This window comes from Stigmatopora argus, chromosome 20, assembly GCF_051989625.1.
Source record: "Stigmatopora argus isolate UIUO_Sarg chromosome 20, RoL_Sarg_1.0, whole genome shotgun sequence".
In the NCBI taxonomy this organism is placed as follows: Eukaryota; Metazoa; Chordata; class Actinopteri; order Syngnathiformes; family Syngnathidae; genus Stigmatopora; species Stigmatopora argus.
Genome location: NC_135406.1, coordinates 9,119,940 through 9,139,677, shown reverse-complemented (window position 1 = coordinate 9,139,677; position 19,738 = coordinate 9,119,940). Strand labels below are relative to the sequence as shown.

Here is a 19,738-nt window from a genome sequence, read left to right as displayed (position 1 = left end):
TTTAGTATCTTTTGCTTCCCCTATGTTGTCCCGTAGTCCAGGTTTTGGTGGACATTGTTGTTAATAAATCATCATTGAAGGCTACTTGCAATGTGTGTCTGGCTCGTCATTGACTGAATCTTTCTGCTGTGGTAGTTGCGACTCCCTGGTATATCTTACCATTAGGGGGAGTCGTAACAAAGTGGGGGCTTGTCCGGGAGCATTAAGATCTGTTAACACAGCAGCAGTTTGGTCAATGGTGGTGCAGACTGCATGTGCAGTAGGCCAGTGAAGGCTGGGCAAACAGTGCTGAGGTAGGTACAATTATTAGCTATCATTCAGTGTAGTGCTGGAACTAGCTCAGGGTGGACTTTGACGCGGAGCAGTTCCTTTTTCAATTTGGCACTGTAGATCAGCTTGACCAGTCTAAGAAGCAAGATCTGGTAGATCTAGCTGCTCATCTAGGGTTCACTCTGTCCATGACGACCAGGCTACCTGATTTGAAGCAGGAGGTTATCCAGATTTTAATAGCAGAGCAGTACTTATGAACCACAGGGGGAGCATCTGCGGATGTTTCCTCTCAGTCTTTGGTTGATTCTGTGAAATCAGGCAGGGGAGAGAAAGATGATGTAGGCAGGGATGGTGTCACCTCTAATGTAAGGGCTCTATCTATAAATGGCGATCCTTCGCCACTAGTTGGCGCCAGAATCAGGGTTCCTAATCCCATGGCTGGTTTAAAAGGTAAACCAGAGGGAAATGGTACTTTACCTGTTGGGGAAGATCCCCATATTGCTCTGGAAATGTTGCGTATGCAATATGAGGCTAAGGATATGGAGTATGCCCATCAGCTAGCCCTCAAGAAAATGAAGTTCGATTTGCAATATGCCCATCAGCTAGCCCTCAAGGAAATCGAGAAGGAGATTTAACTAAAAAGGCTGGAAGTTGAACTCACAAGGAGTTCCAGTAGGGTAGAAAGTAGGGGGTTTAATGTGAGTAAAAGCCTTCCTCTTGTACCACAGTTCTGTGACACAGACGTCGAGGCATGGTTTAGTGCATTTGAACGAATAGCACAGTCACATAACTGGCCAGCAGAAGGCTGGGCTCTGGTCTTACAAAGTAAACTCTCTGGAAAAGCTCTCGAAGCATTGAGTACAATGTCGATAGAAGACGGGCTGGCATATGATAAGGTAAAGGCAGCAGTGCTGCGCGTGTATGAGCTGGTGCCTGAGGCATACCGACAAAAGTTCAGATATCACAAATTAAAGCCTGGACAGGCAGTGGCTGAGTTTGGCCGCGAAAAAGAAGTATACTTTAAACGTTGGTGCGAGGTAAGCAAAGCTTCCACTTTTGAAACACTTACTGAGTTACTTCTTATCGAGGAATTGAAAAATTGTCTACCAGAACGCATAGTAACCCACTTAAACAAGCGCAAGTTTAAAACGATGTCAGAAGCCACCGTTCTCGCCGATAACTATTTGCTGACTCACAAAAGCTCGTTTGGGTCTACTTGATCTGATAACCGGGGCTCTACTCACTCAACTCCGGTTAGTAAGGCTGCAATTCCCGGTAATACAGTAATGCCCTCTTGGCGTCGAAACACTTTCTTGGAGCGTGAAACGCGTAGGTGTAATTTTTGCCATAGAATTGGGCATCTTGGAGTGGATTGCTTTGCCTGATAAAACGTCAGAAAAAGGACCAGGTGAAGAATTTGAATGTGAAAGAGACATGAATGGTTCAGACACTGAGTCTTCAGGCTACAGTCTCTGATGAGTCAGGTGACTCGATGGACGTAATCGATAATGGGTACACGCCCTCTTTGTATATTGTGTGTGTCTCTCTCCCATCAGATTTACAACAAGCTCGCTCGGTCCGTATATTACGGGACACTGGCGCGAACCAGTCTCTGATGTTGTCTGGTATCCTACCTTTTTCTGGTGAGTCTGAATCCAATGTGTTGGAAACGGGAGTAGGTTACATCAAGTCCACTTGAAGTGTGAGTTAATCACAGGTACATTCAAAGTAGGGGTCACCTCAAGTTTGCCAGTGGCAGGGGTGGATATTCTTTTGGGGAACGACATTATCAGGGGGAGAGACAGAGTAGTGCCTGTGGTGGAGGTGCTAAAGCAGCCTGTTATTTCATGTCCCGATGCGATTTCCAAAAGTTTTGCTGATGTATTCCCCATATGTGCCGTCACTCGAGCGCAGGCTTGAAAAAAACAAGAAATAGATTTATCAGACATCGTGTTTACACCTGAGTTGTTTGATAGGGCTGGTAAATTCACCACAGAGTCCGCTGCGGCTCTAGCCTCTGAGAAGGGAGTTCATATGACTCGTGACGCTCTAATCGCTGCTCAGATTGAGGACAGTACCCTAAACAAGTGTTTTGAATACAGACGCTCCCCTACTTACGAACGCAATTGGTTCCGAGCGATTGTTCATAAGTTGAATTTGTTTGTAAGTTGATTCAGTGCTATATTTTGTATTATAATTTATGTTTAAGGCCGATATAGGTATATTGAAGGTTTATATAAGTGCATTTGTATGTTTAAGGCTTGTATAAGTAACATGCATTGGTTTGTACTGAAAAAAAACATTTAATAAAATGGAGAGAATATGTACAGTACTGTAGAGAGAGAGAGAGATTTATGTATTAGAAACTGGCCAAAAGAAGCGACCTAATGACGATTGGACAGTTTTCTTCTTTTTTTCATCATAAATGATGCGGTAGCACTCTATGGCATCATTCAATTAATTTGCAAACTTTGTGCAACGTTCAATATTTGGGTCCTGCTGCTCGATCTTTCTGTTTATAAATGGTACTGACGGTCGAATATGTGCAACGCTCACCACTCATGTGCATCAAGCTTCGTTATTATTGCCACTCGTTTCAAATGAAATGGCTTGCCTCTTCCTTGCAACTCCCTCAATAGAAGCCTTTAGCTTTTTACCAACCATATTAAATATTGGATGCATGAGATATTTAATGATACAAATGAAAAAGGTTCTTTGCACACTGGAGATACATTCACGCACTTCCGCATTGCAACGAAGAAGGTAGATGCTGGGTGAGCTGAGCTCTCACAGCGCCAGGCGTCGGTATTAGCGGAGGAAAGAAGTACTACTCCGAAAAAGGCGCGAAATACAAAATTGGACTTGCGAACATTTTTGGACTTAAACGCAATTTGCAGACATGTTCGTATGTACCGTTGTTCGTAAGTTGAATGTTCGTAAGTAGGGGAGCGTCTGTATACTGTTGCACCTGAAGTTGCGAAGACCATGCCGGGAGCTTATGTTTATTATGGACTGCTTATGCGTAGGTGGTCTCCGCAGAAGGAGGGTGATGGTGAAAGGGATGAAGTCTGTCAAATGTAGTACCCAAACCATTTCGCCAGTCAGTACTGTCTTTGGTCCATGACAATTTCTGGGCTGGTCATTTAGGAGTTACTAAAACCTATGCGCGCCTATCCGAGCATTTCTTTTGGCCAGGCCTTAAGAAAGATGTGTCCACGTTTTGCCGCACTTGTCACGTGTGTCAAATGACTGGCAAGCCTAATCAAACATCTCACCTGCTCCTTTACGTCCAATACCCATCATGGGGGAGCCCTTTGAACACATTCTAGTAGATTGTGTTGGTCCCCTTCCGCGAACCAAATTTGGCAACCAATACTTGCTGACTGTCATGTGTATGGCCATACGCTATCCCGAAGCCATTCCGTTGCGAAAGATAACATCTCTATCTGTAGTGAAGGCCCTGATCAAGTCTTTCTCTACTTTTGGTCTTCCACGGATTGTGCAGACAGATCAAGGGACACATTTCTTGTCAGGGATATTTGAGCAAGTGTTGCAGTCGCTGTCAATCAGCCACCCACCACGTTTCTAGTGCATACCATCCGGAATCACAGGGCGCATTAGAAAGATGGCATCAGACAGTAAAATATGTGTTGCGCAAGTATTGTTTGGCTACCGGAAAAGATTGGGATGAAGGGGTGCCCCTTGTAATGTTCGCTGTGAGTGGGGCAGTGCAAGAATCTACGGGTTTTAGTCCCGCAGAGCTCATTTTTGGTCACTCGGTTAGAGGGCCATTAGACACACTAAAAGAGCAGATTGTTAGTGAAAAGCCCACCAAAACTAGTGTGCTGCAGTATGTCAGTCGTTTTCACGAACGACTACACAATGCGTGGGAAATGGCTACAGAAAATCTCTCTGGTGCGCAGGAAGGAATGAAACTTTGATTTGACAAAAAGGGAGTCCGACGACCTTTACAGGCAGGTGATAAAGTGCTTGTTTTGTTGCCAGTACAAGGAGCCTCTCTACAGGCTCGATTCTCTGGTCCTTACTCGATAAGTAAAAAGTTGAGTGAGACAAACTACCTGGTAAACACTCCCGACCGCAGAAAACAGGCGAGTGTGTCACGTGAACATGCTCAAGGAATATCATCCACGAGAAGTAAGTGTTAAAGAACTGCCGGTTGTGCGCAGTGCGCTGTCACCTGTATCTGTCGCTGTTACAGCGCCAGTACGCCTATGTGGCACAGAGATGCAGGGAGACGAGGATGGTTTGACGGTGTGTGAGACTCAAACACGATCTCCCCGACTGTGCAATTCTGACATGTTACAAAACCTGTCCACATTAATGCAACATCTAAACAAACAGCAGGAGTCTGACGTGGTTCAGTCAATTTCAGACTTCCAAACTTTATTTGGTGACGTTCTCACCCGCACTACCGTTTTGGAACATGATATTGATGTAGGCGAGGCACCTCCCATTGAACAGCATCCGTACAGGGTTAATATTGAAAAGAGGAAACTAATGGAGGAAGAGGTTGCCTATCTGGTAGACAACAATCTAGCTCATCCTAGATCCAGTGCGTGGAGCTCTCCATGTTTACTAGTACCAAAGCCAGATTCTACTATTAGATTTTGTACCGACTATAGACGGGTGAACAAAGTAACTGCTCCAGACTCATTTCCTATGCCAAGAGTAGATGACTGTATTGATACCATAGGATCTGCCAAATATGTATCAAAAATTGACATGCTTAAAGGGTACTGGCAAGTTGGACTTGCGTCTAGAGCATCCAAAATCAGTGCTTTTGTGACCCCAGATGCATTCATGCAATATTCGGTAATGGCTTTTGGCATGCGTAACGCTCCGGCTACTTTCCAGAGGTCAGTCAGTCTGGTATTCGCAGGTGTTCCAAACTGTATAGCTTATTTAGACGATGTGGTGGTCTACTCATCCCCCTGGCCTGAACATATGGCTTCGCTGCGAACGGTCTTCCAACGCTTGGCTGATGCCTCTCTCACTCTGAACTTGGCAAAATGCGAATTCAGAAAAGCCAAGCTTACGTATTTGGGTAAGGTGGTGGGTGGTGGCGAGGTCCGCCCCTTAGACGGAAAAGTGGCTGCTATCCAGGCGTTTCCACCTCCTACCAACAGGCGAAAGCTACGGAGATTTTTAGGCATGACTGGTTACTACAGGGGTTTCTGCCGAAATTTCTCGTCTGTTGCCGCTCCCCTGACTGACCTGATAAGTCCCTCCGCGCCATTCGTATGGTCGACTGAGTGCCAGTCTGCATTCGAGAACTGCAAGGCTCTTCTTTGCAGTGCCCCAGTCCTCAGGGCTCCTGATTTTTCTTCACCGTTCTCTATTGAAGTCGATGCGAGCGGTCTTGGTGCGGGTGTGGTATTGACCCAGCAGGACCCAATGGTTTAGTCCATCCCGTTGCGTACTTCTCTAAGAAGTTTAATGCCAGTCGAAAGCGGTATTCTACGATTGAACAGGAGACGCTTGCTCTGCTATTAGCGCTCCAATTCTTTGATGTTTATGTAGGATCTACTTCTACTCCAGTCGTGGTGTACACTGACCACAATCCGTTAGTCTTTCTGGATAAAATGTTTAACCACAATCAGCGGTTGATGTGCTGGGCGCTTGTCCTTCAAAATTATAATTTGAGTATTCGTCACAAAAGGGGCTCAGAAAATGTTTTGGCTGATGCCCTGTATCGGGTTTAGGGGGATAGTTGTATCAGTGTTGGTTGGTTGAGGCAGGTTGGTGGTTCAATTTCGTCAACAGGTTGACTCTTGAGGGGGGAGGTGTTACGGCTGTCAGCCTGGTACACACTATAGTAGGGTGTGTTGTTTTGTGTGTGCTTTCTTTTTCTTCTGCAGGTACAGGGAGCTGTGGCTCCACCCCTGTGGCAAAGCCTTGCCCAGGCCAACACAGCTGTGACTATTTCCCAATCATCCCTCCTCCAATCAAGATCCACTTCCTGCCCTTATTTAAACCCTTCTTATTTTTCAGTTCAACCCTTGGCTTCCTTGACTTCCTTGACTTCCTTGGCTTCCTTGACTTCCTTGACGCCCGTGACTCACTTGACTGCCTGTGATTGTAAATGCTGAGGCAGTGGCGTCCTTATTTTCTCTAAGATAGCACTTATTGCCTAGCGTTAAGTAAGTTTGTTTGCCCCAGCTTCACCTGGTATTGTAAGTACGCTACTCATAGTTATATTGAGTATTTCTGTTGACAAAGTTAATTATTTTGGGCTGCATAGGGGGACTTGAGATAAGTTTGGACACCCCAGGGTATACATATAGTTTGTTGCATTTATACATGTAGTTCATTCACCTGTCTAGACTTTTATTACTTCATTCTGACAGTGGCACCCTTAGGCCTTATTTCCTGTATTTTTGTGGGTGTTCATTTGAACACCTGTCTGGGAGGGTGGTTTTTTACCGTTTTTAGTTGAGGGTGCCGCTTTAGTATCTTTTGCTTCCCCTATGTTGTCCCATAGTCCAGGTTTTGGTGGACATTGTTGTTAATAAATCATCATTGAAGGCTACTTGCAATGTGTGTCTGGCTCGTCATTGACTGAATCTTTCTGCTGTGGTAAGTGTGACTCCCTGGTATATCTTACCATTAGGGAGAGTCGTAACAGTAACGCCTAAATGACCAGCCCAGAAATTGTCATGGGCCAAAGACAGTACTGCCTGGCGAAATGGTTTGGGCACTACTACTTGACAGGCCTCGTCCCTTTCACCATCACCCTCCTTCTGCGGAGACCACCTACGCACGAGCAGTCCATTATAAACACAATAAGGTGTCGGCTTGGTCTTCGCAACTTCAGGTGCAACAGTAGATTCAAAACACTTGCACCAGCACTGACCAAATTTCTGCTGTGATAACGGATCTTAATAAATCCCGGACTAATTTACACTGGACACCTAAAATCTGGCAGGCCTTTTATGGTATAAAACGAGTGCTAGAATATGGTCAACCTTAGCACTTCCAAATTGAAATATCAACCTCTGAGTAATTGTTGGAATTATTGTAAATAAGTTTTCCTGATTTTAGGTTAGAGTGTGAATGAGCTTGCTCATAAAATTTGGGGTGCCCTGACCTTTAGGCAGTTCCGCCATATTCAACAAAGAGGAACTGCTTCAGGGGTCGGGCGCCTGTTTGAACCATTGTGTGAAGATTGCGGGAGAAGGAGAAAGAGGATGTGGGGGTGTTACCTTGAAAGAGCATATGGTCATGCATCAAAGACCCTTTTGTAACTAGGAGATAACCCTCTCTTTCATTTGATCAGCTTGAAACTTCCTGTAACTTGACACAATAAGAGACAAGGGAGCGGAGACTTTATTCAGAGTGTGTCGGAGAATTGTGACGAGAGCAGTCCCGAGAACCTCTCATTTTTGAATAAAGTTGACTCAATTCTCTGTGATTTCCTTCTTTCAGATTGGTGATACAAATGTCTGGTGTTTAAACCTAACAGTAATGCAAAATTCCTTATGTAGATGGATTATCTAAGAATAAATGGAATGGGCACAACTCGAACAGAATACAATATAAATTGACCGCTACTAGAAAAACTTAGAAGCAAAACTATTACCATCTCAATTCTAAGGAAAAAAACAGCTAAACTGATAGCATTAATAAAGGGGTACAACTTAATGCAACACTTGGAGGTTGCAATTTGTACATAGTTAATATTTGCGTGTTTTCAATGTACCACAGTTTTGCCCATTATTGCATTATTGGCAAACAAATGGTTAATCACAGCCACTGGCATGGCATTTGCTCATGCTGACTGACTGTGGCAACCAACGGCTGTAATTGGACTTCCAAAACAAACTTATATTCATAAATGTGTGGTGCACATATCTAATACATTAATTATCTATTTCCTTCAGGAATGATTTTGCTGATTGGACAGCAAAAGCGGGTGAGCTGCCAAGAAGCCCCAATGGGAATGGCAGTCTCCGCTTGTGATGGAAATTTGCACACCACTGATGTATGGTACCCGGACGTTTGGTCGATGGACGTTTGGTCGACGGACAGTTCATCGAACGGACGTTTCGTTGAAAGGACGTTTCGTCGAACGGACATTTGGTCGACAGATTCGCCGGCGGACATTTCGTCGAACGGACATTTCGTCGCCGGATTCGCTCGCTCTCAAAATTATAATCATGAGAGAGAGAGAGAGAAAGAGGGAGAGAGAGACAGAGAGTTTACTGTTGAAAGCGATCAACCAGGTAATCTCTCGCTCTCAAAATTATAATCATGAGAGTGAGTTTTTAATTGCATTGACAATGTAAGAGCATTAATATCTAAATATCTAATATCAAAATTACCAATAAGTTGCGTATAATCATGAGAGAGAGAGAGACAGAGAGTTTACTGTTGAAAGCAATCAACCAGGTAATCTCTCGCTCTCAAAATTATAATCATGAGTGTTTGTAATTGCATTGACAATGTAAGAGCATTAATATCTAAATATTTAATATCAAAATTATCAATAAGTTGCGTATTATTGGCGTGTACATGTTTTTCAAACTACGGCCCGCGGGCCATATACGGCCCGTTAGGCTTTTTAATCCGGCCCACAGACGTTGTCCCCACCGACGTTCTCCAAATTATAGTAAAAATCAATGACCTCATTCATTTCCCTTTGCCCTGCAATACCCTCGTTTCCCCGATAGATGACGCACTAGTCTAGACCTTTGTTGGAGTGTAACTTGGAGAACAACATGCCGCTCATCACTCTCAATTTAAAGACTGCTATCTTTCGTTGAATAATAATATGTTCTTAATGTTGAAAGTAAATTTGAAAATAAAATTTCACCTTCAATTGTGTCTTTTTTCTTACATTTCAATCCCCAGGTTTGATAAATTACATTGCGTGTCCAAATGCTGTCAAATTTTAGTATCCATTCTGGCCCGCAAGTCAAAAAGTTTGCCCACCACTGGTATAGAAAACTTGCCTCTTTTATACTATTATTGTCCCAAATTAAACACATTATCAATATACTGGTCATTTTCTGAACCGCTTTATCCTCATTAGGGTCACGGGGGGTTCCAGCTGACTAGAGGCAGGGGACACCCTGAATCGCTGGCCAGCCGATGGCAGGGCACAAGGAGACGGACAACCATGCACACACACCCATACCTAGGGGAAATTTAAAGTGTCCAATCAGCCTACCATGCAAGTTTTTTGGGATGTGGGAGGAAACCGGAGTACCCAGAGGAAACCCACGCAGGCCCAGGGAGAACATGCAAACTCCAGATGTGAGATGTTACCTGGATTTGAACCCAGGACCCCAGAGTTGTGAGGCCGACGCGCTAAGCACTCGCTCCACTGGGCCGCCCCCAGCAGCAAAGTCCAAATTTGAAACTTGACGTGGATGAGCAAATAAACTGCTCTGTGAAATGGGGATTTTGGGAGCACTGAGAAAATTTTTTTTTACATAAGCTTATGTGGGTGAGGTGCCATATTGAGTCATGGGAAGTCCTATGTCTTGACAGGGGGCATGGTGGCCTTGGTATGGTGCCACAACACAACTTATGGGTTTAAGTCAGGGGTCCCCAAACTTTTTCCTGTGAGGGCCACGTAACTTTTCCCTTCTCTGATGGGGGGCCGGTGTCAGTTTGTAACAGAAAAAGTGTGACGATCGTAGGGGAGCTTAAAAAATTTATTGTTTTCCAGAAAGCCACACATAACCAAATAACCCTTTCCAGGTTCTATACAGAAAAAAAGTCAGGAAACAAATAATAACATTATTAATGAAATAAATAATAACTAAATAACCCTCTCTGAGTTCTTCACAGAAAAAACAGGAAATAAATAACACTATTTATGAAATAAATAATAACTAAATAACTCTCTCTGGGTTCTTCATAGAAAAAAAGCCATGGAACATTAACTTTCTGTTGTGCCATGCACAATCTTCTCTTTTTGCTCTGAAGTTTATGCACGACACCACAACCGTCATTACAGAATACCACGTCAACATTTTGCAGCACAGTGCTTGCTGGTGAATTCGGCAGTGGACTCGTAGCGGGGCGGTGAGACCCCTTTTTCCAACTCCCGGTTCATGCGTCCCATTATTAGACCGCGAGTTTCGGCCCCACCATGCTATGAGCCCCGTCAGTCGTGATGCTAGCTAGCTTTGACCAGTCCAGGTCCAACTTCTCCATGGTTTGGCACACTTTGTCAAAAATATCCTCTCCCGTTGTAGTCCCTTTGAGACTTTGGAGGGCTGCCAGATCCTAGCAAATCTCAAAGTTTGCGCTAACTCCACGAATAAAAATGAGAAGTTGCGCTGTGTCTTGCACCTCCGTGCTTTCATCCAGTGCTAATGAAAAAAAGTCAAGTTATTTCGTCTTCTGCTGCAGCTGGGCATATACAGTACTCCCGATTTCTTCAACGCGTCTGGTCATTGTACTCACCGAGAGACTTACGGCATTAAATGCATCTTTCTTCTCGGGACACACTTCCTCCACGACAACATCCATACATTTCTTAAAAAACTCTCCGTCAGTGAAAGGCTTACCGTTGCTTGCTATCAGTTTAGCAACCCGAAAGCTGGCCCGAACGGATGCCTGGTTCAGCTGAGCTTGGCGTAGAAATGTAGTCTGCTGAGATAATAGTCCAACTTTTAGCTTTGAGAGTTTGTCTGCTCGTATTTGGCCTTGCACGCTATCGTACTTGTCTTTGTGACGGGATTCGTAGTGCCGGCAAAGATTGTATTCTTTGAATACTGCCACCGTCTCTTGACAGATGAGACAAACAGCCTTTTCTTTGCATTGAACAAAAAAATAATCGTTTGTCCACTGCAGGTTAAATACCCTGCATTCTGAATCAATTTTTCTCTTAACTAACCTTTTCACCATTATTCCGTTCTCAAACAGGTTCAGGTTGCACAGTTTTTATATGCTTGAATAGCATCGCAATAGCGATGGCCCCAGGGCTCCGCCCTCACCTGCGATCGTCCAGATGTCTCGCTAACACTCTGCCCGCATGCATCAAAGGGAAACACTCTCCCCGCGCGTGTCACCAAAGAAGCAATGCGAAGGCCCGCTTCACTGCGATGATTTGTGGGCTCAGCAGAGGTGCAATGAACCAAACACAAGATTAAAACGTCCCAGTCTTCAAGGCCAAATAGGAAAAAAATCCGATAGCGTCTCTGGTATTGTTCAGAGGGCCGGTCCAAATGTGCCGGCGGCCCGTATCCGGCCCGCGGGCCGTAGTTTGGTGACCACTGGTTTAAGTTGTTTTCGGAAATGTTTGCAGTTATCTCAGTTGAAACGTTTGAGGAGACAGGTGATAAAAACTTTCTGACGAAATAAAAGGAAATGAACAAGATAACCAGCTCCAATATTGGATTTATTGTCTCCATATAAAAAAGGTGAAAGTGTTTCAATTGAGACTCAACCTTCTTACAAACTCAATCCAACTTTACTGATATATTGTTATCAACACGTTAAAACAAAAACCCATAATATACAATTAAACACCTCAACATATCACATTTTAAAAATATTTAGCAGCAGAAAATGCAACGATTATAAAATGAAAATCCTATGTGCACCCTCTTTCTCTCTGTCTGACTTTTTGTTTTACTATAGGCCCATGCTTTAGCCCACTCCCTCTTGTACATTCGCCTCGGCTTCTGCTACGGACAGATGCAGGCCCCAACCTCCGCGCCACGAATCAGCGACCTGCCAACGCCACGCCCCTTGTACCTTTGGTCAGTCTTGGTACATTTAAATAAAGATATTTCGCCACTGTCAGAGACTGTTACCTTTGCCTGTTTTGGGGCCGTTCACTCATGACCGTAACACCTAGTAATTTCAAACCATCCAGATTTGTGCCAGGGTCCTCCAATGTAGCAAGCCTGAATGGTTTGGAATGCCGGGCCAATGAGCTGGAATCGTCCAGACCACTCCAATTCAACTTGATTGGCCAGATGGTTTTCATCCCTTAAAAAACACACACACACAGCAAACATGCTTTACAATGAATCAAGTTATTACTTGGCTTAAGAAAGCCAACATTGCTTTTTTACACTTGGTATCTACTGTATTCTTGTATTAGATAGCTGTACTAGCATATTAACAAACATTTTGAAAAGGTTAAAAAACAATGGTGGCATGACAAAAAAGGCACACATTTTCATGTATTTTTACATTTAAATACTGTGTGGCTTGTCATATATGTATTCAAAATATGTGACATGCTAAAGTATGTAAGTTATTAACGATTGCATGTTGAGAATGTACAACGAGTTTGGATTGGATGTGTTTATTGGTGTTCGCTTGTGATCCCTTGATCACATGGCAAGTGTGTGGCATCTTAAAGAGTATCGGTATTCGATTATTGATGTCTTAGCACATAGCTTGAGGCACGGGAGATTTTTAGTCATTACAGTAAAGTTGGATTGAAGAAACAACAAAACATATCCCTGTTCTGATTATTTCTCCTTGTGTTTTAAGATTAAATGCAGGGTGTAACATTTGGAGGCACCGCTGGGATTGCTGTTCAGATGTCTAGTGTCCATGACCTGCTCACTGAATTCTGAGCCAGCTAAATCCCCCCAAACACTACAAACCAGGCAGATGGCGGTGAGAGGAGGTGTTGCTGTTTAAGAAGAACTGGAAGTTGGCGGTTGAGTACTTGTCATCTGAGGCCAATACGAGATCATCAGAGGGACAGTAAAGACGTGCCAGTTCAGAGTTCACTCCTGTACAGTCAACAGAACTCCTACATCGTCAACAAAACGGAACAGTTACTCGAAGAGGTGGTAGGAACATTGAACAACCTGACGGAAAATCACCTACTGGAAATATGTGATTTTCTTAACATATTAAGAAGTGTTAAACGGAAATCGCGTCTATCATTAGTGGCTCACATTGTGAAGTACCTAGAAAGAGAAGAACTAGAGGAATTAGAGGATGAAGGCATGTCTGAATTGTTGAAACTGAAAGAAAAAATATCAGATATGAAGCATGAAGTCAAAAGAAATGAAAAACAAGGATCAAGATTAGAAGAGACTCCAATAACTTTGCCCCAGCTACCAGATGATGCGGACCCTCGGGGGGGGTCTCCCCAGCCCCAGCCAACCTCATACTGGCGCAAGGACTTCAAAATTGCCGGCCAAATAGGCGAACCAGGCCAGAGGGACAAGCTGACATTCTCCAGCCTTGTTCATCAAATTGAAAATGGACTGAATAGGGGTTACCTAGATGTGGCAATCATTGATGCAGTTATCAGAGCTATCTCCCGCAGTTTGCAGCTACGTAGTTACTTGGAAGAAAAACCTAACCTCACTCTTCCCACACTCAAATGCATCCTACACGCTCATTTTCAGGAGAGGAGTGCTACCGACCTCTATATGCAGTTAGCTTCAGTAGTGCAGCATATCAAAGAGACTCCTCAAAGTTTCTTAATGCGAGTCTTAGGTCTTAGGCAGAAGGTACTGTTTGCATCTCGAGAATCAGAATCAGGACTACAGTATGACCCAAGTTTAGTCCTGCGTATGTGCTTGCACACGATACTCACTAGTCTCCAGAGTGACAGTGTTAGAGTAAATATGCAGCCTCTCCTGCTGAACTGTAAGACTTCAGATGAGCTTTTACTAGAGCGGTTAAATATAGCCTGTGCTAATGAAACGGAAAGGAGAAATAAAAAGTTTAGTGCCCTACAGGCAGCGACACATGTCAGCAAGGTACAGTCAGAAGACCTACGACCTACCCATTGCCCAGGAGAAGAAAAACCAAAAGAGTCCCCTGAGGTACGAGCGGAGTTGACTAAACTTAAGGCAAGTGTTGCTTCTCTTAAAGATCTCAGTGCAGAGATAGCTCAGATTAAAGAGACACTACAGCAGTCTATGTTTCAGCCTCAGTCCTACCCCCCACCCTCAGTTAGAAGACCAGTTAAGGACCCCCAGCCACCTTCTGCTCAAAAGAATTTCTACAGCCAGCCCCATTCACCCCACTGGAACACTAGCCGCCCTGCCTATGTCCCAAGGAGGTGTTTTGCCTGTCAGCAGGGCGAGATGTGAAGTCCACACACTGTTATCGGTGTGGGAGTGGAGAACATTTCCAAGCTGGATGTAAAATCTGAGGAGTCAGACCACTAAGAGAAGCCCCTTTTAAAAGACTAGTGGTTGCCCCTGCGGGACGAGTGTCAACCATGAACGACGAAATGTCCCCTTTGACTCTGCCTTCCTTACAGATGTGTTGTTCAGTGTCAGATGCAAATGAGACAGCTGCTGTGTCAATCAACTCCATACCAAAAGAAGAGACTATAGCAGAACTAAATCAGGAAAGGGAAGGTGTGGTCTGTGTGCTTTGTGGCACATTCAGTCCACTGTCCATCGTCAATCCTCCCAGTATGCAACAGTAGCAGATGGGAACTCAGCAACACCTGATGATGGAACTTGCCAATTCAAAGACAAAGATCAGACGACTTAGAGAAGAGCTAGAAAAGAGGAATGAACAACTGCTGGACAACAGACACAAGCAAGAAACATGGAGGGAGAAATAAAGAGGGTCCAGCAGGAGAATTTGAAGCTGCTCGTAGACGCCCGTGCAGCCCGCGCCTATCGCGATGAACAGGAGGCGCTGAGAGAACGCGCAATCAAAGCTGACAAGCTGGAGAGTGAGGTGGCACGCTACAGGGAGCAAATGCACAAGATGGAGTTTTACAAGGCCAAAGTGGAGAAATTGAGACGGGGGATGGAGGAGGCGTACACCATTGCCACCGAGAGTGTACGGAAAGCTGCAGAACGAGGTAAAAAGCACTATGACACCAAAGTGAGGAGCTCTGTGCTACAACCAGGACAGTGCATCCTGATAAAAAACCTGACACCAGAAGAAGGAAAATTGACAAAAGTATGGAGAGAAATAAACAGCAGCCGGTATCTCATCTTCAAGAGACAGACGAAGACAGTGGTAACAGAGATGACTTTCACTACGAGCCCCTCCAGGTGCTAAATGAGAGAGATGCCCAAGGGATGGAGTTTGAGCACAGGCCACTGCCAGCTGATCAGAGACTTGAAGTGAAGGGCCCTGCTTCCGGACCAGTACAAGCAGAAGATGACAATCAGCTGGAGGACCTGCTTGGTGAGGGAACAAATCTGGCTGTTGAAGATCCTCGTGATGATCATTTATCAGAGACCTCTCCGCCAACCGCTGTGACTGAACCTGAGGCGTTGACTTATGAACGGCTAAGAAGGGAGAGACATCCACCACGACGCACGACCTATGATCAGCTTGGTGTCCCCTCCTGTTATAGTACCCAGTCACCACATCAGCTGCTACCTGCTTACCCGGCACCAGGAGTGGTCCCTTTGTTAGTACACCTGCAGCCATATTACATTCAACCACCCTTTATGTATGGACTCCAACAGGCTTGAGCCTACAAGGGTGACATGCATTATGCGGGCATGGACTGTTACGGACTGTGATTAGAGTTTCCATCCAGTAAACGTGGACCGTATGAGTTGTGGACTATATTTGAACTGTGGCCCTTGCCGTCTGGAGTTTTCATGAGTATCAGCTCGCAGAAGGGGATGTGAAGTGACAAGTTCGCTAGACTGTTCAGAATAACAACCAACAAGGGGAAGATATTTGGAATGTACTGATGTCGAGACAACATTTGTTTTTGTGGGGGAGAGTGTGACATGCTAGTATTTGATTTATCAATGATTGCATGTTGAGAATGTACAACTAGTTTGGATTGGATGTGTGTATCGGTGTTCGATTGTTGATCCTTTGATCACATGGCAGTTGTCTGGCATGTTAAAGAGTATCGGTATTCGATTATTGATGTTTTAGCACATAGCTTGAGGCACGGGAGATTTTTAGTCATTACAGTAAAGTTTGATTGAAGAAACAACAATGTATCACTGTTCTGATTATTTCTCCCTGTGTTTTAAGATTAAATGCAGGGTGCAACATATACATTCCCGTTTGTGTCCGAAGGAGGCCTCATTAAAATGCGTATTTTGCCCTTATTTAGTCAAGACTGCATGAACGTACTCTTCTCCTTAGTAGAGCTATGTTCTGTAGCCAGATGTGAACTTGAAGACTTGCAATATTGTCGTTATCTTCCATTTGCCTGTTCATAACAAAAGCTTGCTGTATGAAGTGGAAAATCTCATCCTTGTTTAGTTTCGGTACCACCCTTCTGACAGTATAAAGGTAGGTTGCAAGTAGTTCTTCATGTGCATTTGTGGATGACAACCTTTGCCTGTAGTTCATCTGTGCCCGGAATATTCTGTGATAAAAGCTTCGATGAAGATAGAGGAAGATAGAGCTCTCTTCCTTCGTGTCATATTCAAAATATAAATTCCTGACAGAATGTAGGACAGCTTCATGCTTGCTGATCAAAGAGATTGCTTCTTTATTAACTTACTTATTACCTATCTACAGTGGTACCTCGTCAAACGACCGCTCGTCTTACAAAATTCTCGTCTTACGGCGGAAATTTTGATCGAATAATTTGCCCGTCATGCGATCAAAATTTCGTGATACGACCAAGCCAGGTCTTTTTTGCATATATTTCGTGTATAACAATATTTACGAGCACGGAACGATTAGATCAAAATTTCGTGATGCGACCAAGCCAGATCTTTTTTGCATATATTTCGTGTATAACAATATTTACGAGCACGGAACGATTAATTCAGACGAGTTTCCCCTAAGACCAGGAAACGCACAACATTGCATGCGCGGGCAAAAAGAGGGCTTTCTGGGTAATGAAGTATACTCGTGCACACAACACCCATAGGCAATGGCAACCTTTCTCAGAATAAAACTTCATTACTCACAATCAATACGTGGGTAAGCTCAACTATTGTATTTCCTGTTATTCTATCTAAGGCAGGGGTCTCGAACTCAATTTACCTGGGGGCCGCTAGAGGCCGAGTCTGGGTGAGACTGGGCCGCATCAGGATTTCCACAAGAAAAGCACTGATAAAACTTTCCAACGTTATCAAATATCTTTATTTTTTAACAAAAAATAATGAATTAAATAAATTAACTTAAAGATGAATAAAAAATAAATCAATCAGTAATATAAAACCAAATAATACTAATGAGCATACAGTAGATATACACTGGCTGGCTAAGTAGAGAAAATGAATTATTTTTATTCCGTTTCAAATGTCTGTATTAACAGCTCTTTAACCTTTAACTTTCTGAACTTGAATGGAACATTGAACATGAAATATTCTGAACACGGCTTCTTTTGCCTACTCCTTGCTGCTAGAGACCTGGCAGCGCTTCTTCTCACATAGTCACATTTGGCTTGAGGGAGGAAGCAGTGGAGACCCTCAGTAGAGCTTGAAGATGCTCATCAGTAAGTCTGGACCTGTACTTGGACTTATTGAAGTTCAAGGTGGAGAAGAGCTTCTCACACAAGTATGTGCTCCCAAAAAGGCACATGGTCCGCTTGAACCTTCGGGAAAGTTCAGGGAAGCTGGGGGTCAACTCTCTCAAAAATTGCCCAAGCTTGTCTGCTTCTCCACTCACCTCCCTGAACTTGGCTTTGAGTGCAGAGTTGCACTGCAGGTCAATGAGCTCCATTTGAAGCTCAGGAGGGGCATCTTGCACATCAAAGGAGAAGGGGTCCGCAAAAATTTGAAATGTGGCTTTGTGTGTCTTGAAGTCTGCAAATCTGTGATCAAATTCCTCCTGTAGCTTCGAAATGGCCTCAACATACTTCTCACCACTGAATGGTGTGCCTGCATCCACGAGAGCCTTGCATGCTGGGAAATGGCAAAGGTTTGTCTGAGAGAGCTGGGCTTTCCATAACACAAGTTTAGTGCAGAATGCTCTCACGTTGTCATAGGCAGCACTGACAAGTTGCCCCTGGCCTTGTAGCTTCTTGTTCAGTACATTAAGCTCATGTGTGATATCAACAAGAAAAGCCAAGTCCATGAGCCATTTGGGATCACTTAGCACAGGATCAATCAACTCACAAACGGCGTAGCTAGCTTTGACTGCTGCATTACTGTCTTTGGTAGCCTTCTTGAAGAGATCCTGTTGCCTCAGAAGACGTGTTTTAAGACTGGCAACCTGGTTGGCTCTCTAATCTCCCTGGTATTTTTCGTACTCCTCAGCATGTCTCATAGTACAATTACGTTTCAAATTGTATTCCTTGTGCACCGCAACTTTTTCAGTGTAAATGAGACACGTCGGGGTGCCCCTGTGTTCAACAAAGAAATATTGCACTCCCCACTTTTCTTGAAACTGTCTGTGCTCATCACCGACCTTTCTCTTCACGGCAGGCTTTGAAAGAGACATCTCTGGGGCTCTGTAATATGTTTTTCCACTTGGAATGAGTCTCGGGTTGATCTTTCACATTCAGTCGCGCGGGTTTGTGGCGCATGTGCACTTTCGCTCTCCGTTTCAATCGCGGAGATGGCTACAGACACTGACACAGGCTGGATCACGGATCATAGCGCCTCATTCAGTTCTATGCTGAGAGCAGCGGAGGAGTGTGCGCGCCGAGCGGAGTGATCGGCCTCACGGCTTCCCCTCCGCCCAGCTGATTGGAGGAATGAATGAGTGAGTGAGCGAGGCACTGGACAGCCCGGCCGATGTCCCGCCCTCCAGAGCCGTATACCTCACCGTGATTGGTTCATTCAGCTCCGAACCAAAGTTCCCTCTAATTTTTTGTTGGTCTGAGCAGAAAGACAACCTCCCTGAGCGCACTGAGTACCAGTGTGAGCGACATCATCGGTACTCGGATGATTCGCCTAAAGACGTTTCGCCGACGGACGTTTGACAGACGGGCAGTTCGCCGAATGGACGTTCCACCGAACGTTCATTCGGCCGAACGGAGGTTTCGCCGAAACGGGATTCGAACGCTCGCCCCGCCGGATCGTGTGTGTACAAGTTTTTCAACCTCGGCCCGCGGGCCATATACGGCCCGTTAGGATTTTTAATCCGGCCCGCCGCCGGTGTTGTCCAAATTATAGTAAAAATCAATGTTCGTCTACCATCAATGGCAGTCCGGGAATAAGCACTCTTGGGCAGGCAGATGTAGCAGAACCGAGCCGTAAAATGACAGCAATCGGGTCAAATCCACCCTAAAACAGCATTTAATGATTAAATACAAATACTGGATGATATCGCGATGGAGGCAAAAAAACGTCTATAGACGTCCATTCGCCAAACGGCTCAAAATGCTCTCAAATTCGGTCAAATCCAGCTGAAAACAGCGTTTAATGATTAAATACAAATACTAGTATTTGTATTTAATCATTAAACTAACAAATACTAGTACGACCTGTCCGTCTGTCAAACGTCCGTCGGCGAAACGTCTTTAGGCGAATCATCCGGTCACGACATCATCATTGCTCGCTATCGGCACACCAGTATCACACCTGCCACAAGCAGGTGCATGTCAATGTTCCCTCTAATTTTTCATGTAAAACATGCTGTAAAACAAGAAAAACATGAGTGGACA

The 19,738-nt window shown here is 44.5% G+C and overlaps 1 long non-coding RNA gene across 1 annotated transcript in view; it reads right to left on the bottom strand.

Moving 5' to 3' along the window:
* LOC144065653 (uncharacterized) overlaps positions 1-19,738 on the bottom strand; it is a 38,447-nt gene that overhangs the window by 17,508 nt on the left and 1,201 nt on the right. Inside the window, exon 2 of the long non-coding RNA XR_013297228.1 lies at positions 12,063-12,240. This is a non-coding gene — a long non-coding RNA (uncharacterized LOC144065653). The remainder of the gene's footprint in view (positions 1-12,062; positions 12,241-19,738) is intronic.